A 26487-nucleotide genomic window follows, 5' to 3' on the forward strand; every position below is an offset into this window, starting at 1 on the left:
ATCAAATTATTTTCTTGACGTATGTCCTAATTTTAACCTTACGCAACTCATTACGGAACCGACACGTGTAGAAAAAAACTCCGCCAGTATTTTAGATCTGATACTAACAAACCATCCGGAAAGCCTAACGTCTATTTGCTTCCTACCAGAGATCAGTGATCACATGGTTATCCATGCCACATTTTCCTTTGTTCCAACACCACGTGTCACTCACAAAAAAACTATTGTTCTGTACGACAAAGGGAACTATGAGGCCATGGATAATGAACTAACTGCCTTTCTTCCATCCTTTGCAGCATCATTTCATAACAGATCTCCTGAAGACAACTGGCTTATCTTTAAAATTAAGGTACACGAACTAACAAACAAATTCATTCCGAAAACCACTTTTCGTGAAAATCGCCACAAACCATGGTTCACAAGGTCCATAAAACGAATAGAAAATAAGAAAAAAAGACTTTTCCGCGCAGCCAAGCATAGGCCGAGCACTTCAGCATGGAATAAATACTACGCAGCCGAAAAAGCTTATCTAGCAGCCACCCGCGACGCAAAACACTCCTTTTTCCGAAATGATTTGCCTAACATCCTACGTCACAGCCCAGAAAAATTTTGGAAAATAATACACCCGCAACAGCCCCGTGAAGTTATTCTCACTAACGAATGTGATGAAATAATCGCAGATGCTGACAGTGCTGCCGTATTCAATCGCGCATTTGCATCTGTATTCACTAAGGATACCGGCATACTTTCTGCGTCTACCCTTCCCAGAAACATAACGAATAACATGCCGGCCATAACCTTCTCTGTTGGTGGTATTGTTTCCCAAATTGAAAATATTAAACTCTCATCATCGGCCGGCATCGACGAAATCAACTCGAAAGTGTTAAAGAATATCAAACATACCGCTGCAAAATTTTTGTGCCTCATATTTTTGCAGTCATTGTCTACAGGTATTTTGCCTCACGACTGGAAGGTGGGAAAGGTCGTTCCCGTCTACAAATCAGGTAATAAAAATTCCCCTTTGAATTATCGTCCCATCTCGCTAACCAGCGTGCCGTGCAAGATCATGGAACATGTCATATACTCACAAATCATGAACTTCTTAGATACTAGCAACTTCTTTCATCATTCACAACATGGATTTAGGAAAGGATTTTCATGTGAAACACAGTTGGCACTTTTTCTACATGACCTGCATGCAAACCTTGACTGTAACATCCAGACTGACGCTGTATTTTTAGATTATGCTAAAGCATTCGATAAAGTATCCCACCGACTCTTGCTGCTAAAACTTTCCCTCCTAAATTTACACCCTCATGTCTTAAGATGGTTAGAACAGTTTCTTACTAATCGTACTCAATCTGTGCTCATAAACAGCCAGTCGTCTAGCCCCCTACCCGTAACCTCAGGCGTTCCACAAGGATCCGTCCTGGGTCCCCTTCTTTTCTTAATATACATTAACGATTTACCCTTGCATGTATCTTCCTCAATCCGCTTGTTTGCTGACGACTGTGTCATTTATCGTACAGTAACTAACATCCCAGACCAACACGCTCTTCAGACTGACCTTAACAGTGTACAAGAATGGTGCGATCAGTGGTTAATGACTCTTAACCCTAACAAATGCAAGCTCATGTCATTCACCCGAAGTCCTAGACCTTTTCGTTCTACTTACACAATAGACAACCTACCAATAGAATCTGTGCCAACATTTAAGTACCTAGGCATCACACTATCAACTAACCTATCCTGGAATGCGCACATTGTCAACATCATTTCATCGGCCAACAAAAAACTAGGTTTCCTCAAACGCCACATCCGTGATGCACCAAAAGATTTGAAATCACTAGCATATACGTCACTGATAAGGCCTAAACTTGAATATGCATCAGCCATCTGGGATCCCCATCAAAACTATCTGAAGGCTAACCTCGAAAGAGTTCAAAATCGCGCTGTTAGATTCATTCATTCCGCATACTCATACGACATCAGTGTATCGTCTTTGAAAGCTGAAATTAACTTGTCGCTTCTTTCCCATCGCCGGCGCATTGCTAGCCTCTGCCTTTTTCACAAATTCTTCAACGGTTCATTGCACGAAGCACCCTACATCGTACGCCGCATGCACATATCTCAGCGCACTGGTCATCCGCTCCAAGTTGTCCGTCCACGCTCCCGTACTACTACATTCTCGGCCTCGTTTTTTGCCCGAGCAGCATCTGACTGGAACGGCCTTCCCCACCAAGTCGCCGCCATTACCTGTCCATCAAGATTCCACCAGGAGATAACGCAGATGATGTTAGACTAGAACCTCATGTTATATCCGTAGACCCACCCCTTATGTAATACCCCTGAATTGGGGTCTTTAAGGAAATAAACTGAACTGAACTGAACTGAAATGAAAGTCGGTACACTTTTTTAGCCCCTCGAAGCTTATCCCATCTGCAAATTTGAAGATGCGCTTTATATCTGCCGAGAAAAGATTTTTGAAAATAGCCTCGCTTGAGACTTGTTGTTTTCAAAATTTTTTTCCAGTAAACGACAACTTCCTCAAAATGGCGGAAATAAGCCCAACATATTCCTTCTCACCTCCACATGTAGCATGAAAAATACACCATGGCTTTCTTATCTAGATGCTTACGTCATTGCAACTTTGTGAAATTGAGCTGTGCTTGAAAACGCTGTCTTCGCCACGACGTCGTTAATTTTATTTTATACTCTGTCTCCTGAAATATTAGCAATTTCACAAAATGTAATTCACTGTTGGGCTATTGAAAAATGTGTGCATAATATATAAAATACTCAAAAAATTTAAAATATTTAGACAATTTGATCTCTCGTGGAATCACCCAATAACAGTTTTTAACTATTAAAGTTCGGTGTCTAGTTCCAATTAAGAAATTTGCAGCCAACTATTAAAGATAGGCATACCAGTTTTTAGAATTTTGAAAACGCGATTACCCTTCGTGCTGTGGCTCGACAAATTTTGGCTTTTTCGTCTCGTATAATGCACTAGAGCACATGCTTTGCCTGCATGCTTTCAAAAGCGCATGTATTTTTGCATGATGCAGTCAAATTTTGATGAGCCACAGTGGCAAGGGTAATCGCGTTTTGTAAATTCTAAACACTGATATGGCTACTACTAACGACAGGCTACAAATTCTAATTGCAACCAGTTATCTGTGATATTTAAAAGTTTATCAGAAATTTGTTAACCAGCTTATTAAATACAATTCACTCGGTTTCCAGTGTCTCCCAACACTGGTAATACTATGCTGCAAAAGTCATATTTTGAACCAAAAAAGCATATTTTTGAAAATTGCTTTGTTCTCTCTGAAACACCTGGTGTGTATGCTATTACTGCTCCCTTTCCTGTACAACAGAGAAGTGTAATAATTTCTTCTGTAACATGAAGGTTCCATTAGCCACATAACAAACCTATGGAAAACTCTGTACATGCACACACATACACACACTGTGAAGCTCTGTTGCTTAAACAGTAAGAAATCAAGGCTGATTCCGTTTTAGCTTCCTGACATGCCTGTCAATCCAGAACAGTCGAGGCAGCCAAATAAACTCGTGACAAAATGAAAGATGTGAAGCACCCTATAGCAAGCTTGAAGTGCAGCTAGTTAGAACTGCAGACATGTGATTAGCTCCATGTAACTAGATGGGGACTTTTACCTTTGACAAGCATCAAAGCTTTTCTCAACACTTGACAGCACTACAATATGCACATTTAAACTCACATTTCTAAGGATGTGATTGTTTACCTCTCTAAATAGCTAAAAAATCTCTCACGATCAAACAGTACTTACACTGTCTTAAGACTGACATTGAAAGCTGCAAACACCAGCAAATAAAAGTCCACAATGATGTAGATATCAGGCTTTGAGATAATTTTAAAAAACATACATTAGCACAAGGATACTGAAGTGACCTGGTTAGTCTGCTATTTGGTGCGCCATCCTGTCACTTGTCCGCAATATCAGCCAGCCCCTTGTCGTTACTTGTCTGCATTATCAGCAGGAAGAGGTAGCGTCCTAGCCATGAGATGTGCGCATCAACAGCACCAATAGGTAGCTTCCTCCATGGTGGAATGCAGCGGCAAAAGAACTGCATAAGAAACAGATTCGAGGTATACAGTTATAGTGAATTCTTTCATAATCAAACCTTGAAGAGACAACCATCAGCTAAATGTGCACTAAAACGTAGCACTCTGAGCGGGTTTGAAAAAGTTGCTGAGTAATGAGCATGCAAACGCAGCACTCAGAGCAGGTTTGATAAAGTTGCTGAGTAACAGCACAAGCAGCAGACACAATAGAAATAAATGCAATGCTTCCTTGAACAAGAAAAAGCCATAAAATGCTGTTGTGCTCACTTCTACCCCCACATTTGAAGACTGATATACACAGGAACTGACATTAACACGTTGTGCCTAATTTGGCTACTATAAAAAGATATCTAGTCATTCCAGACATTTGAAGTTAACTTGCACACCAGCAAATGTGAAAATTATTTCATGTTTCTTGACTGGTATATACCAAACTTCAGCAGCTTTTGCTCTCAAAAGCGGTACCTGAAACACCTTGCAATACAACTTGCGCACCTTTGTGTCTCTTTCAGTAGCTAGGAGAAAGTAACCCAACTTTACTTGCTGTTCAGTTTATTTAACTGTCTGTAGATGATGTATCACCATTTGGAGCTATAGCAGGTGTGGGGGTAAAATAGATGAACAAATAGTATGCAGGTGAGCAAGGTTGTCAGAGTGCCAGAGTGGCCCTTTCTAAAGCATATAAATCAAGACATTAAGGCACACACTGTGTCAGATACAATGCTTGTAAGTAAAGCCACACAGACCTACGAGCGCGAAAAGCCTCAGCAACGTGCCCCTAAGGGAGCAGCTGGACTGACATTTCTTTACTTGTCCCGCAGCACATCACTCCAGTGCTGGGGCATGCTCAATACAAGGGAAACAAATAACCAAAAAATGTGTTCGAAAGAAGATAAAAATGAGTACCTAGGTAATTAGGCAATTACATGCCACTAATTGCAGCAATGCCTCTTTAAAGTGAATTAAATAATTTGCACAGCTTGTAGCAAAACTTGATGGCTCAGGAGGGGGAAATGACAAATGCATCGGTTCAAGTAAAACAAGGGGCATGGTTAAAGTCATAGAAATAATTGTTGATGTAAGCTCAGCTAGTGTAGTGCAACCAGTATTTGAATGTCGGTATGAACAAAAACAAGAATGAACAAATATTCAAAAGATTCCAAATGCATTTGAACTGTACAGTGCAGTCAGTTGTGACGAAGGGAGTGTGAAAGAACAATAACCTCAGCAACACTTATGACATATTGAACAAATGCCTTTCTTCTGTGCAGCTTCAATATAACCTTTACAGGGTTTCACGTAATAAAAGGTTAATCTCGTATGGCACGAATTATTCTTGCTAGCCACACCTGTGTTTCTAAGGCACAGTGTTCCACTTGAACGCTAATATTCGATAATGTATTGCCCCTTTTGCTATGTCTGCCAGTTATCACACCACAGGTTCACTTCAAACTTGCCGTGCCTTGCGACAGGTAGGTACTGGTGAACTAAAGCTATGATGAAATTGAATTGCTGCTTTTAGGCTACTGTAGAAAGGTCATGAAGCACATATTTTTTTATTTCGTCTATACAGTGGTCAAGATTTCCAAGCAAGAGAAGCATGAGCATAAAAACTGTAAAAAAACATTACACACTATAACACAATGCGTTTGATTAGAGCAATGCTCTAATGATGCCCGCGATACCTTTTTGCTTTCTTCTTGATGGTCTTTCAAAAGATAAAAAAGAAACAAATGAAAGAGAGACAGATATGCCGGACCAGAAGACTTTTGTCAGGCTACAAGTAAAGACAAGAAAAAAACAACTGTGTGTGATACCCACACACGCCTATTATTTTACAGGTGAATTGCTTGATATTCGGTATCAATGGCTGATAGGCTGCACCAGCAGGTCGATGATGCCATTAACCTCAGGTTGAGGTAGCGTTGGCTCAATGATTGACGAAAGGAGGTGCAATAGCAGCGTGATGATACCGGTGGGGTAGCTCTATAGTCCTTCACTGCGGGCGCATTTGAAGAAAGGTTGAATTAGAGAGATGCTTTCGTAAACGTAATCAAAGAAGAAACATCCAATTACAGCCTCTAGTGGTTCATTCCAATGTGTTCAGGAGTGGAGGCTAATGAGTAAATGCCTATGCGTCCATTAGCTTGCATAAAAATGGTTTACAAAGGCAGTCATATTTTCCTTAGAGCCATTATTCACGAATCACGTTATACTGTTATCGCTTCAGACTGAAAATCTGGAATGACATTCAGTATATTGAACGTAATTCAAATAAAACGACTACGTACCTTTCAACGTGCCATTACCTTAAGTGCACTGCAATGGAATGGTTCTGCTATTTTGAAACGTAGTTTCGTTGACCAAAGGTATTAAGAAACGTAGCACTTCATACGACTGCGACATAGAACGGGCAATTTTCCATATCGAGTAAACACTCAGGCCGCAGAATCAAAAGACGCACGCCGCTATAAGCCCTTTTCCTTCCAATGGTCTCCTTTTTACGCATTGCTCCTGTTGAGTCAGAATAACAAATCAAGCGGCACCTCACAGTTCTCAGCGTGCAACCGAATTCTATCACATAACTTATTCGCAACGGTGCTGACGCAAAGACGCATAGATGGCACGCGAGCGTGTCAAAACAACTCCTTTCTGCAAGCGATCGTGTCGTGCTCGCGGCGAACAAGACGTAAAGACCAAGCCTAAATGCATTCGCAGCCTTCATGCATCCCCAAGACACACCACACAAGTCATTTCACAGTTCTGTACTTACATTCGTCAGCAATAATGGTAAGCCGTTTCTTCTATCGGGCGTCGGGGGCCGGCCGCTCTAGCGTGGTGTTGGATGCGGTACGTCAGAGCAGTTTTTGAGAACTCCATGCGCGTAAAAACGTCTTCAGCAGCGCACGGGCCATCTGTGAGCTTCCGAGTTCAGTCACACTACCACAACACTAACGGGGCCGCACATTCAACAAAAACAAGCCGAAGAAAGCCACCACAGTTACAACCGCCAAATCTCGACACAAAGACTGCGTTACAGCGTACTAAAAGAGGTAGTGTAGCACACGGCCGATAGTACGCATGGGGCGCTCAACCCTGCAACCGGCGAATGAAAAGGCGGCGCTACAGTCGCGTAACGTTAAACGCTTTAAAAGAAAACTGGTAACGTTATTTTTGCCACATGCGTGGTGCAATAAACGATGCAAAATTTTGTTTGATGCAAAATTTTGTTTGAATTGTGAAGGCAGTTGACGGTTAGTGATGTAGTAAAAAGAATGTCACTACTCGAAAACAGCTGTTCCTGGCGGCGCTGCGAACGAAAGCTTTCGAAAGCGGGGCGCGAGGTAGCTGCAGGCGACGCAGCTGTTCTCAGGCGGAGAGCCGCGGTCGCTGCACGGCGGCACTATCTCTCTGAATCTAAAGCTTTAGCTCTTTTGCCGTAACTGCGTCGCAGAATCGGGAATGATGACTTTGGCCAGCTTCACTGGTTTCGGTTTTTATTTTCGCATATTGTGTGGCTTGCTGTACTCTGCACAGGTTGAAAATGCAAATTCGTTTTGAGGAATGCAAATGGCTCAGTGACAGTCTCGCTTGTCTCGTTGGTCACCGGAACCGCCCCATAAGGAAGGGATAAAGGAGTGAAAAAAGAAAGGAAGAAATGCTGTAGCGGAGGGCTCTGGAATAGCACACAGGCGCCTTTTGCATTTCGCCTCCATCGAAACGCGACCGCCACGGTCGTGTTTCATGCCATTAACTGTACGTGTGTGTACCCTGAGAACTCGAGCGTCCGCGCGCCGCCCTAGAGCGACATGCGAAACAGTGCAAGCCCGCGCTGCCGCATCGCCTCTGTTAGGTGCGCACGTGCATCATGCCATTGAGAACCTTCACGCTTTTTGCTCGATCGAGGCCCGCTGGCAGTCTCACTACCGTAGTCTTTTGTGCCCTACCTTAAATATTGCCTCTGCCTTTCGTGGTCTCCGGCTCTGCATCACGTCCGCCCCACAATATGCAGTATTTCTTGCTATTCGAAGGAGTGCGTATAATGATGATCGAATCAAGGGAAAGGAAGGCATTATTTAAGTAACGCTGCTTACCACGTTGGAAGTGCAGGCATGAAAACAAAGTAAACCAAAACGCGCGGACACACACACACACACACGCACACGCACACACGCCCACACACACATATATTCTTAGTGGGAAGGCACTACTTAACGGGGTGAAACCGTATACTGAGATTATCTTGTGTGATGCCTTGGAGTGAATCGGGTAAGCTCGATCAGGTTAGTTCGTAGGAGCGTCGAGCAAGGTATAGCCAATGGGAAGAGGGCGTCACGTCCGCTGCTGCCGAGCAGAGACGGTGTGAAGATGAAGAGCGATCGAGAACCGCGTTTGTGTGCATATGCAGATGCCAGTAAGGAGAGGCGAAGCATGAACACATGCTTTCGCACGTCTACTTAGTTTAAACTTTAAAACTCCACATTTATTTCCCGGGCTCCACGGGGTCATTTCAGGACGGGAAAATAGAAAATACAATTCTCACCGCTTTTTTTCTGCCACATATCTTCGTACCGTGTTTGTTTTGAAGGAGATGCTACTGGATATGCAGAAGACGCACTGCGATGGTGCTTTAGCTGTGCTCAAGGCGGTTTCTGCTCCCATTGTAGATTATGGGATCGAAGCTCTTACAGCTTTTTCGATACTCGAAGCTCCTCTCTCGCTTTGAAACGCAAAAGGTGTCCGTGTGCTGTTCTATTTCAGTGCACATTTAAGACCATCAGGCGGTCGAAATTACTCCGAAGACCTTCACTACGGCACTTCTTTTTTCCTTTCTTCTTTCACTCCCTCCTTTATCCCTTCCCGTACGGCGGGTTCGGGTGTCCTCCGAGATATATGATCCAGTTACTGCGTCATTCCCTTTCCTGAAAAGCAATTCTTTCTAGTATATTTCTATTGACAGCAGTGTATAGAAAGCAGTAAGAAAATTGTATCACTTCCTATCAACAAATATTACCAGAATACGCTCGGCTAAGAGACTGTGACTGCTAATGTTTGTTTCGTGTCCAATTAAGGTTGCTTTAGTTGCTTTGTCCTGTTAAGCTGCAGTACTTAGTTTAGGCTTTTGTTCGCATGATAGAAAATTTCGGTTTCTAGTATATTTTTACTGACAACAGTACATAAAAAGCAGTAAGAAAATTGTACCAACTTCCTATCAACAAATGCTAATAGAATATGCTAAGCTAACAGAATGTGATTGCTAATCTTTATTTCGTGTTCAAGGTTGCTTTAATAGCTTTGAAGTGTTCGTCTATAGTACATGATTATTTTAGGTTTTTATTCGCATGACCAAACGTGTTTTTTCGGTTTCTAGTATATTTTTTCTTACAACAGTGCATAAAAAGCAATAAGAAAAATTTAATAATATAGAATATATCTTCAGTTTTGAAAACACGTTTCTATACCCTGACTTGATTCCGAATGAATTTGCTGCGAAAAACGCTGGACGCTCATCGATATAGGGAAATTGTTAACTAGCTGCAACATATTTTATTGGGCACTCAAGTGAGATTTCACGGTTATGCGAACAAGAGTTTTAATCACCTTGAACCCCATGCAGTTTGTCCCTCATTTCTCTCGATATGTCGAACTGCACCAGTATTTTATAGTAACTTTCTATTGACAGGCGTATATACAGGTAAGTAACGTTCTACTACCTTTTTATTAACAAAGGTGCATAGAATGTAAAAATTTGTTTCTAGTAACTTTCTACTGACAGGAGTACATACAAGGAAGTAACTACCTACCAACTTTCTATCAACAATTGTTGACAGAACGTAAAAGTAACTACAAGGTTACTATAGTACATAGAAAGTTAATACAAATTATAAAGTTGATAGGTATTTTTGTAAGGGCAATGCCACTTCACACCTTTCCTCAACAATGCCGTTTAGGGGGCTTGCAGAGCTGCGCAATCTGGGATAAACTGGCGATAAAAGTTCACCAGCCTCAGAAAGCGTCTCAGTCCGCCTATGTCTGCCGGCGACTGGAACTGCAATATAGCCCGCAGCTTGTCCTCGCATGGCAAAAGGCCTCCTTTGTCTAGCGTGAACCCAACAGTGTTATTCGGGTCGCCGTTATCTGGGTCTTGTTCGGATTCACAGTGATTCCCGCCGACCTCAGCCTTTCCAGTAAATCCCTGAGATGGCGTAAGTGCTCATCAAAGGTTGCCGAATACACGACAATGTCATCCAGGTAAGCAAGAGCGTGGTGCCACCTTGCATTGCCTAGGACACGGTCCATCAGACGCTGGTACGTCGCGGGCGCTCCGACCAGGCCGAAAGCATTCGGGTAAACTGGAAAAGTCCCCTGTGACAACTGAGAGCTGTTTTTTTTCGGTCACTGGGAGTCATCTCCACCTGAAAGTATCCTCTGCTGGCATCGAGCGTAGTGAAGTACTTCGCTCCACCAACATTAGACACGATCGAGGGAATGCTCGGAAGTGGGTATGCGTCCTTCCGCGTCACCTCGTTCAGGCGTCGATAGTCCACACAAAGGCGGGTAGTTCCATCCTTTTTGGGCACCAGCACCACTGGAAACCGCCAGGGGCTGTTTGAACGTTCCACAACGCTTGTGTCGAGAAGTTCGTCCAGAGCGTTATCGAGCGCTTTCCTCTTAGCAAAGCTGACTGGCCGAGGATTGCACTTCCACGGAACGGCGTCGCCTGTCTCAATTTTGTGCCTAACCAGCGTAGTGCAGCCAGGCCGCTCCGTGAATACAGCGTCGAATTCGTTGAGGAGCAGAGACAAGCGCGCTTTTTCCTCCCCCGACAAACCGCCTGAGTTGTTCAGGAGCGGGTGGGAAGGCCTGCAGGCCGCCGCGGCGCAGAGTGCCACCGCAGGGAGGGACAGGGGGTCACACAGGAAGGGAGGGGTTCCCTTCCGCGCTTTTCCTCTCGCCGCGGTCGACCGGCTGGTTTGGCAGCTCGGCCGAAGGCGTTTCGAGGGGCTTTTTCGGGCGATCGTTGCGTACGTCTGCGCGCGTAGCATCGGAAAGGGAATGTGCTTCTGACGCTTTTGGGGGTTTAACGAAAGGTTTCAGGGTGCCACATGCTCGCTCCCTTTATCCTCCGTAGCAGACGTCAATAACAATGCCCTTCTTGGCGAGGAAGTCTCTACCAAGAATAATTGGAACCGATAGGCCGGGGAGGTGAGCGAAGCGCTGGCGCCTCACTCGTTTCTCCCACCGCACCACAAGTCGCGCGGCACCGCTCGCGTGCGCTGTGCCGCTGGCTAATCGGAACGTGAGGTTGCTTTCTCGCAGTCGGAGTCCGTTCCGACGGAGATGCTCGCATACCTCGTCGCCAAACAGGGATGCGCTCGCTCCTGTGTCTAGCAAAGCCATGAACTTACGTCGAGCAAGCGTAAGCTCGATAAGCGGGACTGGCGTGTCGCTGGGTGGTTCCAAACGACAAGCCAGCGGGGCTAGGAGTTCGTGTGACTCACTGAGCACCGCTGTTGATGCCGCCGGCTGTGCAGCATTGCTCACCGGCGGCTCCGTTCGTTTACCGAAACCGCGTGCTCTCGGTTCACGGCGCGTCTGCATTCCCGGGCGTAGTGCCCTCGTTGGTTGCACCGGTAGCAGAGGGTGTTCGGCCGTTGCCGGGCGGAGCAGTTGTCGCCTCGCGCCGGTTGACCGTTCCTCCCTGCCGGGCGTATCGTCGCAGTTGCCATTTGCTCTAGCGTCCTCGGGTCGGCATGTCGGTCCCGATTCTGCGTACCTTCGCCAGGTGCAGCGCGTGCTGCCCGCATAGCGTACGTGTACGGGTCGAGAGCTCGGTCCAACAATTCCCAACCGTTTCTCAGTTGCCCGTCACTGAATGCAGCCGTTTCGGCACCCCGGGAACGAATGCGAAAAGTGTCTCCGTTCCAGGCGCATCGCGGCTCAAGTGCCTGCTGGCCAGTCACAATGGTTGACGAAATCAGCTTGTTATTACTTGACTATATTAAACAAGCCAGGTATCACAATTCTAGGGCAAATGTTTTGCAGTTGTGATTATTTTTTTTGCTCAAGGAGGAAGAAAAGTTTTATACTGGGCTAGTTTTTGTAATGGAGGAATTCTGTGTGGCGGTCCTGAATGGGGGCGAGGTTCACTGTAGACCTAAATTGCATCCGACTATAGTTGAAAGACAGAAAAACATTAAGATAACTAAACCTTCAAGCCGAAATAAAAGAATGCTATGTTTTTCGCTCGCTCTTATTTATTAAATGCAGTGTGATAACCCAGCAAGATGTTGCTTAACTGCTTAGAAAGCCGCAAGGTTTTAAGGCAGCACTGCACAACCATTCGCTCTGGCATGGTTTCTTTGTCAATTTAAAATGTAAATTTCTGACGAAACCGCAAGTTCTCCTCTTGCTGATGTCATCCTAAGGAAAGATGTACAAGAAAGTTTGGTTTCTGCATTTAATGTCTCATAGCGACTCGGGCTATGACGGATGCTGTAATGGAAGGCTCCAGATAATTTCAACCACCTGGAGTTCTTTAAAGTGCACGCACACTGCACAGTACACAGGTGCCTTTTTGTTTTCCCTCTATCAAAATGCAGCCGCTGTGGCTCGCGTCAAACCTGAGTCGTCCAGCTCGGTAATCGAGTGCCCTAACCACTAAGCCAACAGAGCTGGGAGATCTGCAAGAGTATGCAAACATATCTATACTCTTCTCTGATAGCAGACCGTCCCTCTATGATATGAGACCACAAAAATGAAACGAAAACTTTAAAATTAGCTGTTAGAATTACATTTATTTCACGTGATAAAGCTTGTTTCGTTCCCTTTTTGACACTCTGAAATATATACTCTGCGGCGAAGAAGCTTGCCGAGGCACGTCTGGCTACTACTGTGTGTTCACGAATCTATACCCAGAGTTAAGCCGCACCATTCACAAGCAATTGGTTGACGTGCTTCCGTCTGCTCGCCTCCAAACTCGTTTAAGCCCCCCTGGCTGCCCCAGTCAGTTATTCAGAATTTTTGCCCCAAAACAGAGCTTCACTATACGTAGCCTTGCATGCTGAGGCTATTGTGCAGCCGCTACCTACCCATAATTGTTTTATACAAGAGCTAATCTTAACCATGTGTTGGCTGTATATTTTTATGAGGAAATGGCAAGCTAACTGATTTGTCAAGAATGACTTACCCTAACCGGCAAGTGTCCTTTGGATGTTTTGCGATGTTTGGCAGCGAGTTCGTAAAAAAAATGTTTGAGCATTTAGGAAGTTCTAATACTTTGAACAGTTAAAGTGCGGTGCGAATCAAATGGCAAATTATATTCACTAACTATTCTTGGTTTATGGGGGTTCAGTGTCCCAAAACGAACCGGGACATGCGAGACGCCGCAGCGAAGGGCTCCGGAAATTTCGACCACCTGGGGTTTTTCGAACTAACTTCGCACAGCACACAGGCGTCTAGAATTTCGTCTCCGTCAAAATTCAACTGCCACGGCCAGGATCGAACCCACGTCTTTTGGGTCAGCATCCAAACGCTATAACCAATGAGCCACCGCGGCAGCTGAGCCAACTATTCAGCCTTTCGAATATTTGCGCAGCCCTATTTTTAGACTATTTGTTTTCGTGTAACAAGTATGCAAATGCATAGGTATCTAAAAGTAGGGTACAGCAGCTATGATTGACCAGTGACCTACACGCTGTGGGCATGGTAAGGAAAGCATTATTGGAGGAAGGAGACTATAAATTATAATGGAGGCTTTGGGAAAAGATTTCAGGCACACTTGTGGAGTGCGGCATTTGTTTGATAGCTCATCTTTTGGTGGCCAGCACTGATATATGAAAGAAAAATACAGTAAACAGAGCTGTCATTTAAACTAAGGCTAGGAATATGGTTGACAGCTGGCAAGCCAGGCAGCAGTTGAAAATTAAATTCGCTTTGTGTAATTGGGAAAACGTTTCGGTTCATTTTGTGTCCAGACCTGGTCTGGGGCCCTTTCAAAAAAGTTATGGCTTGTCACCGTCCTGATACCTCGTCGTCATGGGAGGCAGCTCAATCACACTCTCACTCGCTTCCACTCAATCGCACTCACAGCCACTCACTCAGACACGACCACCCACTCACACTCACGTTATAACACTCATGTCACATGAACGTGGTATGAGTGCTCTCGTTAATGAGTGTGCTGACCTGCGGTGTTATGTAGGGAGTGCCACTAAATGGCCTGGGTGGTACGTGAGAGAGGTGCCCCCAGTGCTGGCTCCACTTGCGCTCAAGTTGCTTTTGTGTGGTGTGAATGGGCTACGGCCATTTAGTGTGTATTAGTTCATGAAAAGTGTCCGGTCCCAGCAGTGTTTGTGCCTTGTGAAAAGGTGTTTGTGGGCTCTATCTGCAGTGTAAAAGTTGCTTACAGTGGTGGTCCTGCTTTCCAGTGGTCTGCTCACAGTGTGTACAGTTCAAGTCTGCAGCCAAGTGGCACTAACTGGCCTGGGTGGTACAGGTACAAGTACCGCCCTGCGTCGTCTTCTTTCTCTGTCCCGTGTCCGCTGCGGTGTCTAGCTCCTTCATGTCTCACCAACTGGCCTACACATCTACCCTCCTAAGTTATGAGTGAGAGGTTCCCCCAGCACTGGCACCACTTGCTTTTGTGCGGCATGAATTGCGCAGTGTGAATGGGCGATGGACATTTAGAGTGTGGTAGTTCATGCGAAGTCTCTGGTACTACACTTAGCACAAAAGTAAATGTTGCTTCTAGTGGTGGTACGGCTTTCGAGTGGTGGTGTTCTCACGCAACATGCGGTCGCAGCCTGTAGCCCAGTACGACAAACTGGCCGGCTTGTCATGCGAGAGAGTTGTCCTTCTGGTGCTGTTGCCACACACATGATGTGAACCGGTGTAATGGTATATACTGTGATGACGCAGACATTTCTCATGTCTGCCGGTGCTGGTGGGACCATCACACCTAATATTAAAACAAACTGGGCATTCTATAACATTTACTTGCCTGAGTGGAAGTCAGGCTGAAGGAATTTCTCACTACCTTTGGCGGTGTCCATTAATAGTGTGCCCGTACAGTGTACTACAATGTAACCCAGTGATGCACTTCAGAAATGTGCACACAAAAACATTATCCAGTCAAACATGTGATCCAAAGTGCCCAATTTTGAAAATGTAACTGGGGACTGTGGTACAATTTCAGTTAGTTGAAATGTCGACTGGTGTGTCCTTGGATAAGGTTCCAATGGCTTCTCGAGCTTGCAGAAATCAGTCCACATGTGCATTGTCTTAAGTGCAGAAAGAAATTCCCAAGACATCCAGTTTGTCGGTAGTAAAATCAGCCAAAATCTCTTCCTGGTCATCCTCAGATGGTTCTCCCCTTGCATATATTATGCGGTGCAGGGAAGCGCTGTGGCAGCTGACTGTCTTAGTGCCCTTGTTTTTCATGCTGCCTTCTCTGCACTTCGTCTGCTTGCATGTTAGCGCATCGTAGTAGTAATTTAATCAAGCAGTTTAACATCTTGAATTGAGACAAGGGAGGACTCCGGATTAGTTTAGACCGCCCGGGGTTTTATAGCATGTGCCAACACTGCGCACCACACTGCCGCCTTTTGCACTTTTGTGGAAGTGTAACGCGGCCTCCTCTTGTCGCGTTGCCACAAAAATGATCTGCTCGCACCTTTGTCGCTTTTCTGGTGCTCTGCACTTTGGCACTGCCCAGAAGCCACCGCAGTAGGTGACTGCTGCTGCATCCTAGTTTTTTTTATGTTGCGTGCCGCCATGTTTGGCCCGTTTAAATGTTTGAACACCTACAGTTTGTTATTAAACATATTATACGACCAGAATGCGTCAAAACTGTAAATTCAGGACCTGGGAAAATGTGTCACGTGGTGTTGTTTGTAATTCTAGGAGGAGACATTTCTGCTGTTCGCGATTTTGAGCGTATGAACTGGCAACATATCAACAAGGTCTGAATGTATTCATAGTCTAGGCAAGTGGCACAAACTGGCCCAGGTGACACGTCAGTGAGCGATGCCCCCATTGCTCTGCCACTTGCGTGGTCGCAGTCTGCAGTCTGTAGCCCAGTACCACAAACTGGCCAGGTTCTCACGCGAGCAAGAGGTGCTGTTAGTACTGTTTTCACTTGCATGGCGTGAACAGGTGTAATGCTATATGCTGGTCAAATGTTTAGGGGAATCCCTCAAGGTGAAGTAGATTTGCAAGAAAGTAAATACTCCATTATTACAATGCTATATGCTGTGACGGCGCAGACATTTCTCATGTGCGGGGGTGGTGGTGGGACCGTCACCTGATACTAAAACAAACTGGGCTTTCCTACATCTACTTGCCCCGGTGGAAGTAAAGTGGATGGAATTTCTCACTACTTTTGCCAATGCCCTAAATATCTATGCTCCGGTCTTTTTGCTTCATCTGAGTGCAGAACAGTTTTGGATAATTCGGTACCTTGCTGTAACTGCTTAATAACCAGATGTACAATGCCTGGCATCACTTCTTTTTTCTTCGTCTCCAAGTTTTTTTCTCAGATTTGGTCTTTCTTTAAGCACGTTTTTCTTCCAGTTGCATATTCAGGGCTACCTTGCAGGCCAGCGAGGTATGGCTCTGGCACGAACCAATGCCTCAATCAAAGCAGTTCATGTTTTTTTTAATTTTCTTGGTACCGTATAAAACTTTTACAGCCTTGTTTTTTTCGCATGTTTGTTTCCTTCTAGTTTCAGAGGATTCCAAAATTTCTTCCTGCTGTTTTATCGTGTTTAGCTTTTTATTCTTTCCCCCTTTTGGCTATGGTAATTTTGTTGCTGTTTTTCTATACTTGTTCTTGCGTGGTGTTTTGTAGCCGCTATATGATATTACTGCTTCATGTTTTCCCTTTCTGCGTATTTACATACATGTATAATACGTATTATACATTTCTGCTTACACTGTTTATTTTAACCCAATTTTGGTGTTGTTGTGCACAGTTATTTGTGCTGATTACATGAAAGTCATTTTTTTGTTTCAGAGTGCTTAAACATGACTACATTGACAGCACCTCCACGTCACCGAGCTGCTTTTGGTAGTATAAAGGAAGTTATGATTACATATTTTGTTGTATTATTTATTTGCACTGATCCAGGTTTGGATGTCCACAATAGGACAGAGAAGACAGCAGCATAATTCTGTTTCCTTAGCAGCACAGTTCCTCAATTTCCGGTTCGACTCTGCTTTTCACTGATTTCAGCTGAGAAGTGTTGAGTGCAATCTTAAAGAAAACACAAGCCCATAGAGAATTGCGCGCCAGTAATTCATGTAGACAGCAAACATGCCGCCGCGCAGGTCCAACAGCATCAAGATTTCTGTTCTTGCCTGTTTCCATAAAGTAGCTCCCGTTACCACTGGGTGGGATATCATGCTTCACAACCACATCATCAGTTCACAAAAATACTTCTGCACACTGCAACCATTGCAAGTCTGCTTTACAGGTGTGAAAAGGGCACATGTGCCCAGGTGTTTTTATTGCAGTGATTTGATTGTGCTGTCATTCTGCTGACCAGCAAGCAGTTCTGCAGTTATTCTTTGACCTTTATTTGAACTCTCTCTCTCTTTGTTGCAGCATACAGAAGAGAAAGTCTGCCATGTCGCAGTGAGCTAGTGGCTCCAAATTTTGATTTTGAGGTCTAAATGGCGACAGAAGAAACAGGAAGACCTTATGATGCAAACGAATGAAATGACTGCATCAGGCATTCTTATAGAGACATTCAACACACATGCACTTATATATGCATACACACAAACTTGAAATTTCAAATTATTCAGTACAGATTTTTATTTGAAAAGCTGCCAAAGGTACGTCTATGCAGGGTAATTATATAGCAAGGCGGACATTACGTATATAACAGAACACAACGAAACGACGACTAATTATTCAGTTTAAATGGAACCTCTTTTTTCAGTTCAGGGCACAAGATAACACTGACAAATTGAAGGACTTCAACATAGAAGGTAAACGCAGTTGAAAAAGCTTCTGAAACAGAGTCGTAATTCGAAGATATGAACCACAGAAAATATGCATTTGGCAGCTCGTAAATATTGGCTTTCCCGCATTACATGTTCATAAAAGGGCGTTGCACAAGGCATCGATACAGGAATTGCGCGTACATCACTTATGTTCTAAAACCGACCATTCTCGATATGCAATGTGAGAAATCCGAACTTGAGTTCCCTGAAGCTATTTTCAAGTTCGATATCTCGAGGCTTGATGCAGGTTCGGAACAGTTATGCTTGCCTCTGATTTTGACGCCATTCAATTGCCTAATATAGCCCCGTACCATGCCATTACACTCTGAACAATGTTCCCATAGAATAAGTACTCATAATCCAGTATTTCAGGGTTCACAGAACATCCGACCTTTCTTGGAACAATCACATAGACGCGATTATTACAGGGGCCATGACATGTTCTACCAACAGATCATGATTTTACGTTACTGCCAGTAGCCACGGCATTAATAACTATTCATAAAAAGGCGTACGGCCCTATGCGCACATTTCAGCTAGAAAGCTAGAAATTGCAATTAGCAGTTATCGATTCTAAGCCCCTCGCCCTGGCAGTGCCGGTCACATTGATGCAGCCTGAGTGACATCATAAATCGATAGCACTCTCATCAATTCGAATACTGCCGCGCGCGGTCGGTGTGGAGCACAACACGCACCTACTCATGTCCCGCCGTGGCACACTGCGGTGAAGTCTCCAAGATCAGCCATGAAACAGGACACACGCCTTTGTTGCCTTTGTACCCCTGTTGTGGGGTGTGGGCGCCCCATTCTGTCGCCAACATCCCCCCTTCACCCCTAGCCTGAACAATAAACAGCCCACTGCCCCACCCTCAGTATGTGCAGTTCAGTTGCTGGCAAGCACGTGACCGTTGGGTTATGGCGTCACAGATCGAGGGTGTGCCAGTGTTGCCTGACTCCCGCATGGTTCAGGATAACTTAATTACGAATTGCTTGCCGCACCAAATCAGCTCATATTTCGCCTACTTTTTCAGATATGCTTAGCAAGCTACATGCAATAAACAATTTGAATCTGAAAAATGGTACCATCACCCCGTTAACAAGGCATCGAAAGCATCTGGATTCCTACGATGAAACCTTGGTTTATAAAACCCAGATGCAATGCCTTTAACGTAAGATTTTTTAGTGCCCTCGATGTGGAATATACCTCCTTGATTTGGAACAGATCCACACATACTAACAAAACCGGAGTCTGGAGAATCAGCCTGCACAAATTATATCTAAGAATTACTGAGTATAAAAGAAATTAAACAAATATCTGAACTTACCGCTGCTCAAATTACAGCAAATATTTTCCATTCCCTCCTTTTATACAAATAATACCATACTCATTCTTCCTGTGCTATGTGCCATATAACGCCGACCTGTCATGTTTTTACCTGCATTGACCACTAACTGAAAGACGAACATCCTTTTCCTCAATTTGCTTTTTTCATTCACCTCTCTTCCACCCCATTCGTCAATGGAATCAACTGCCTGGTAGTACTGCATGTGCCATTGATCATGATAAATTTGAAGCCAGTCTGAAATGTTACCTGCAGCTACAGTCGTGAGCCTTCCATTTTTCTGTACCTTTTGTGCAAACAATGCACTCAAATGAACATGACTGTCTACTGCTATTTGTCATTATATTCACGTGATAGCGTTAACGGCCCCGTTTTTCACATCTGGTGTCAGCGTTCGGAGCACAAAAAAAAACACGGGCATGGCTCTGGCAGGTGGTCCCCACATAGAAACCTAGGAGGCAGGTGGGCCACTTAGGTCGTGTAACCATGCAGCGTCCTTACAACGTGCCCACTGGCAAAGAGCAAAGTGCCCACCATGGCATGGGCCAGTTAAATGAATGATTGGTCGCTCGGGAAGAGCAACCGGGGCCGTAGAAGGCCCACTGCTGGAGGCACCTGCCATCACAGGGCAGTGGCGCATCGCTTAACTGCTGCACCACTGCACCAAAAATGGTATGAGGACTCCCGACGATCTATGAATGTAAAGTATAGAATTACCTGTATATATGAGAATTAACTCTTTATACTCTTTGAGGCTAAAGGTGAACATAAAATCATATATTCTTATATTTCCGGTATTCAGTGTGTTCCAGTTTATACCAGCGAGGTTCAGGTCACCAACCATGATAATTTTACTTCCAAACATGTGTTTGAGCATATAATACAGAGCCAAGATAGGTTCCTCCAAAATACTAAAGTGTGTAGATGGTATCCACATGTAAGTGACATTCTTGCAGTTGCAGCTTGCACTGCACAGCTTCAACATTAGGGGCATCTGCCATTAGAGAGGAAGATACGCTTTGTTTCAAAGATGCAACACCCCCTGCCCTTGATCCTACTTCCCTGCACACAATCACATACCTGAGTGGAACAACTGCAGTCTGGCTTGCATGGCAAAACGAGTTTGAGACTATTGGTAAGACCACAAAGTGGGCTGCAGTTTGCCTGCAGAAATAGATGCGTGTTCAGCAAAGGTTCGTCTTTGTCAGACCAGAATATAGTCGGCAGTTCCAAACCTGGCCAACGTAGCAAGCAAAATAAATTAAATTTTTTACATACTAGCCCAATTTTAACTCTTGTGCATATTTGCCTTTATATAAATACCTTGAAGCTTGGCATAATTAAAATCACCGCCCTACTCTCAGTTATCTAAAACATAACCTTCGAGATGCCCTGTTAACCACTTAAAAACTTGCATATCACACTTTTGTTCTTCACCAACTTAATTCACGCTACCCAACTTATCACCACACCAAGCCTATTTAATACAATCGTTCGAGCGAATTCACACCTGTGCAGCGGGTTTTGTAACTACAAATTATGACCAGTAATCTAGCGTTACTAATGTGAATTTATCCCTACCACTCACTAAAGTTACTTACAAACACTAGAGTTAAGTACAAAGATTGCTTTGCTTTGTCTAATACATAAAATAAAAGACAGTCAGGCATCCTACTAACCTTTCCCTAGCTGAACCACATTGTGCATCCCGTCGTCCTTATAAAGACCGCAGCTTTAGCACTTATTCGGTTGCGCCACGGCTGTTAATTTGACAGCCCTCCCGCAAGCCATAAGCTACTGGAATGATACATCTGATCACACCGCTTCCATTATTGACCCTGCAGTCTTAAATCACCAACAGCTGCTATGCTTTTCTTGGTTTATTATGTGCTGTTTTGTACTTTGTTATTCATGTTTTGAGTAACCCATTTATGATGAAGTTCAGAAGTTTGAAAAAAATGGACAGACGATAATGACAGTGGTAATGTGAAATTTGAGTGCAGCTCTTCAAACGTCACTTGCCACCACTGGCAGGTGACGTGTTACGCTGCTAGCCACCTTCCAGTTGCCCATTCCTCCACTCTCTCCCTGGCAGGTGGCGTTTCGCTCTGCTGCTACCTGCCACGCCAAGAGTGGAGGAATGGGCAATCATTTACGCAGATTGTGCCAAAGACGTTGAATGCAGGAACATGCGCTCAAGAGCTTCTCTCTAAAAAGGTGAGGTCCTACATGTATGCTCTTTTTTTCTGTTCTTCGCTTTCTGATAATGCCCTCCGGACATAATACTCTTATTGCAAGCCTGTGAGTTTATCGACTAAATGAATCTCCTGTTGAGAATTCGCCACGGAAGGCCAATGATTTTTTTCGCTAGGTTCACAGAAATTTATAGCACAGCTACAGCATAGAAGTTAAATGCAGGGGGAATTAAATGGTGAAGCAGTATAAGTAGCATCAGCCCCAATTCTTTTGCGGTCTAACTAATAAAACCGTCGCAGATTGAGCGTTGGAAGATGGCAGAAACACCTATGGTCGTATTAGCGCAGGCGTAATTGCTGTGCATTTTTCAAATGTTAAAGTATGTGATCCCAACGCATAGCAATGCGTTAAAGAGTCCAAAGTTCATTGTGCAGTCGATATGACAGTAGAAGTTCTTGGCACACTTAAATATTGGCGCCTCACAAACAGTAGCACAAAACAGCCCATTATTGCCTTTGCAAAACCATGTTAACTGAGCCCATGATGCCAGAGAAATGTCTGCGACGGAAAGGTGCTATGGTAAGTGCACACAGACATCATAGGCACAAGGTAATATCTAGCTATGTACTTTGGTTCGTAGCGCTTTTCTCTTTTATTTGCTGCCGAGAATTACATCGGTAGTGGGGGGCCTTGTTAGGCTCAGGTCAACTACCTTTGACTTGGCCGTCGAAGACCATGCTCTGTGTAATATTTAAAATAAATAAAACAAATAATGCCTTCGTTTGAAAGCGAAAAACTAGCAGGTCTACCAATATCCTGAACTCTCCGCGATATCCTGGCGTGATCGCTCACGTTGCGTACTGATGAACGATCCTACAGTTTCGCTGTGGCACTATTATAAATTGAAGCCCAACTGAGCGCCGGGAATTCACATCCACAGAACTTCCAGTGCAAAGTAGCAGGCACGCGTGACAGGCAAGGCGAAAGACTCGCTGCACAGTTCTTTAACTGACCCAACTGTAAGTGCAAACTAGCATGCAGACGTGACAGGCCAGACGAAAGGCTCAATGCAGTTTTTTTCTTACACACAGAAATGGAACATCCAATGCTTGGTGTAACTCATCGGACCTGACGTTTGAAATTATTGAGCATCAGTGCCGTCAAAGGCTGGTATTTCGTGTACTGCACATCTTCCAACATTTCAAAAACAGCCTGCTGGTACTTATTGTTCAAGCAAAAGCAATGCTTTCCTCTACTTTTTCGCTCGTTGCTCACGCACTTGCCTGTCACGTAAGGTCAGCTACGAAACTTCTGCGCCATATTTCCAACAATCGTACGCACTGAATCACTTCATATACCTGAAACGTTCACCTACCTTTCGTAAGCTGACACCTTGCGAAATATTCGCGATGTTTTGAAATGTAACACAAGCAGCATAGAAGCGGCCATCTTGTCTACCGCTTTTTGGTACCCTAGCGGTCAACGCAAGTACCGCCATAGCAAGCATATTTGAAAACAAAAAAACGTGTCCAAATGGAGGCCAGCACTTTTAAATGCTCGCATTTTAGCTTTGCTAACACTGAATAACAAACACACCCCAAGTGGTCAATATTTCACAACTATATAAATTGTTTTCACGTTTGTAAGTTCGCAAAAAAAATTTGGCTGCTGATGATGACACTAACCCAACAGCCGTTTTGGTATAATTGGCGCGCCCCGCCGCGGTGGCTCAGTGGTTAGGGCGCTCGACTACTGATCCGGAGTTCCCGGGTTCGAACCCGACCTCGGCGGCTTCGTTTTTATGGAGGAAAAACGATAAGGCGCCCGTGTGCTGTGCGATGTCAGTGCACGTTAAAGATCCCCAGGTGGTCGAAATTATGCCGGAGCCCTCCACTACGGCACCTATTTTTCCTTTCTTCTTTCACTCCCTCCTTTATCTCTTCCCTTACGGTGCGGTTCAGGTGTCCAAAGATATATGAGACAGATACTGCGCCATTTCCTTTCCCCAAAAAAACCAATTATTATTATAATTGGCGCGGCATTTGAAAATGTTTGCGCCATATTTGGGAAAGTGCAGACGACGGGTGCTGTTTGAATATGTGCTGATGCAGATGATTCTTGTCGCAGTGGTTTTTATAAGGCAGCGCGGCAAGCGAAACGCGCAGTGTTTTATACGGCACTGGTGCCGGTGAGACGCCATCTTTCGAAGCTTGTCTTTTTCCCTCGCTCGCAAAATGCGCCCTTCCAAATTTTTCAAAAGGGTAGCTCTGGGTCTAAATGGCGGTGTTGACAGAGCGAAAAATGCTCGACAAAACCATGTCAACATTACCAAAGACCGACCTAAGGTGCGCAATCACCAAAGCAGCACACATTTCGGCTGTACGTTCTGTGTAAGCACAAGACATAAGTGAATATAAACTTCCATGTAGAATATGGTTACGTGTAGTAAATAATTCCAATGAATTTCTTATTGTGGTTTCGCTGTCTAGCATCCGAATAGCAAATTGGACTAGTGCAACTACGTACACGTTACGTAGGCTTACAAAATCAATTAGCATGCAAATTATTTAGTCGGCATGGACGAAAGTGGTAATCCATATCTACGTGTGTGCTAAGCTCCGTTACAAATAAGAAAACACGCAACTGATGGTTTAATGTCCGTGCTCCTTAAGAACTTTGTTTTCGTAGTAAATGGTTCATTGCTTGCTGCCACATCGCCAAGCGTAGTCCTTCTAGGCGGTGTAATGTATGCTGAACGAACTCTAGGTCCGTAGTTCGAAACCTGGGCAACGAATTCAACGTTTAAAACTGCTCCAGCTATACGCGCGGCATACCTGTGTCGTGCTCACACTTTTATGCAAATGGACAGTTTAATTGACTTTGCATGAGTGATATATGCGCATAAAAACAAATCAAGGGCCTTCATTATATCTATACTCTGTGGTGTTGTCATCAATGTCGGCAGCTTCTCAGCACTACATTTAGGTTACGCAGTGAATGAAGTGATTTCATTGTATTGTGCAGGCACTTATTTAAGCATGCAGTCCTTATTGCCCTCCGTCTAAATGGCTGGTTTTGACCTCCTCAGGTGTTTAATAGTTCAAAAGCACCTTGCCTTGAAAATCTCCCCCTTTCTAGTTACCTTTTCCTATTCCTGCTTTTTCTTCCTTCCCACCTGGCCGTGGAAGATGCATGCATATCGGCAAGGCCATCCCCAGTTCAACCTTTCCCTTCACTAGTTGTTTTTAAAAACATCTACATTCCCATTCTTGTATATTAACCTGACTTTCACTGCCACATTTCACGACGCGCAATAAATGAGTGTAAGTGCGCATTTACACAACTTTTAGTAGGCCGTTTCATTTTCCTGCAACTAACGCCACACTGCACTAAAATGAAACCACTGGCGCAGAGAACAGCAGACACTTCAAAACCTTTAGCCTGAAAAATCGAGGCGCCTTTCCTTATGAGGCAAATTCGAAGGATGATGATGGTGCTCAGCGGGAAAAAAGAGGCGCCTCATGCATGCCTGGACAGAGCCATCCTGGGAAATGGTGAGTGAGAATGTAGTCCTGAAGACATTACACGGCTCAGCACATTAAAGAGTTTTTATGAAACAACTATTTTCATTTGTACCATTTATGTGTTCCACACCATTAGATTTCATTTATTGCACCTGGCAGGTGCGGCGTGACGAATTGTACAAATGGAATGCCATGTAGAAGGAATGAATACAACATGTGGGTTCTGAAATAAAAATTTATAACTTTTACAAAAGCACACATACAACCAAGAACTGGGGGCACAGCTACACACTCCCAACATGTGCCAGTACAGAAAATACAAATAAACACATCACCACGCACATCAATGCATGCTGCCAAATGGTCACAGACAGTTTTGAACAACATGGAGAAGTCTGAAAGCCTTTACAGTGAGAGTTGCAATTTGTTGCATAAAAAAATAATTTGAAATTTGTTCAGTGCATAAAGCTGCACTGAACATAATTTCAAGTTAGACTTGTACAAGGGTACTTCTAGTGGTAGTATTGGTGGACTTGAAGAGTTGCACGAAACATGCAGTCCCAGTACCATGGCGAAAAAGCTGCCGATTCCACGCCGTGTTGTTTTTTGCGTGTCGTCTGAAATCAAGCTGCAGTGCAGTTGACCTAATTAGTGCGCAGAAATATTTAAACGAAGGCAAGGAAAGCAACGTGCCTGCCGAGCAAACTTGCAGGGAGTACTTTTAAGAAATCGATGAAGACAACTTCGGTCTTTGTTTTTTGAAGCGATGTTTAATGCCTCAAGGAATAAAAACTATGAAGTGAAAGATGAGTAAGATGCTTAAATAAATGAAAAAGATGAAAAAAGTTGAGCTGATCTGATGAAATCAAGAAGTGAACGATGATATGGACCCTGTGTCCATGCACTATATGAATCCGGATTGTCCGGTGAGAGTCCCACTGACGCCAGGTCTTCTTCGGTCATGTTCGCCGCTTACAATCGATGACAAAACGCCAAAGGGTTAAGTTTTGCAGTATGTGATATATGGTTGTCCGTTTCTTTGCCCTTGGGAAACACAAGACAACCACGAAGTGCGAATTTCTGGGAAAAATAAATTCTTTACCAGCATAAGCATGCTTTGTATTTATATAGCTGTTGCACAGAAGTCACCGCGGGAAACCACCCCTTCAGCGCTCTAAGTTAGCAGATTGCCTCCAGCACCTTCCGCACGCATTTGCTTACCATGCCGACGTGCCGACGTGCGCCTCGTTACCAACGGCAGCTTGAAAGCCCCCTGTGGCAAATAACCGCAGTGCACATAGCG

The sequence above is a fragment of the Amblyomma americanum genome, chromosome 1 (assembly GCF_052857255.1).
Source record: "Amblyomma americanum isolate KBUSLIRL-KWMA chromosome 1, ASM5285725v1, whole genome shotgun sequence".
NCBI classification, from domain to species: Eukaryota; Metazoa; Arthropoda; class Arachnida; order Ixodida; family Ixodidae; genus Amblyomma; species Amblyomma americanum.